Genomic DNA, 783 nt, shown 5'->3' on the forward strand with positions numbered 1-783 from the left:
GGACAAATATTTTTATCTAAAGTTCCTTAAATTGTACTGGTAATTACTGAAATGAAAATCTACACCTCTTATATCCCTTTTTTTTTATTCCACAGCGAAGCAATTCAGATTCTTGAAGCTGTTTAGCATATTAATGAAAAGAAAGACACGACCCTAATTTTTTAAAAAGATAATAAAAATTATGAAGGGAAAGGAAGACAAATATCAAATTCTAAAATAAATAAATAACGTGTTCTGTATGTACTTAATTGTAACCGCGACAATTAGTTGATAGTTTCCTGGTTATATAAAAAGCTGGTAAAGTGGTCATTCACATATTTTCCTTGTGTACCAGGAATATAGTAAGAAACAAAGATTATAAATAGGACAAGGGCACCCCAGTTACAAATGTGCCTAAAAATGTCAAATATTCTTTTTATGGTATAGAGAAAAAATGACAAGTAAATGAAATGATTTACAAAGTGGTTTTGTGACCCTGCAGGCAGTTTTTAAAATTGAACATAAATATCTGGTAAATTATATTCTTTATGGATTATTTCCTTTAATTATTAAGGGTAACATGCTAAATAAAAAAACAAACATGGATATTTAGAAATAAGAATTATAACAGTGAAGGTTCAATATAAGGGTATGTGAGTCCAAAGGTAATCTTGCCTGAAATAACATTTATTAAATATTTTTAAAATTAAAATATCATTTACAACATAAACAACAATATATTCACATTAAAGCTATCTCATGATTGTAGTGCATTAATCTGAATATATCAAAGCTTATGTTACA

This window comes from Penaeus monodon, chromosome 33, assembly GCF_015228065.2.
Source record: "Penaeus monodon isolate SGIC_2016 chromosome 33, NSTDA_Pmon_1, whole genome shotgun sequence".
Lineage (NCBI taxonomy): Eukaryota > Metazoa > Arthropoda > Malacostraca > Decapoda > Penaeidae > Penaeus > Penaeus monodon.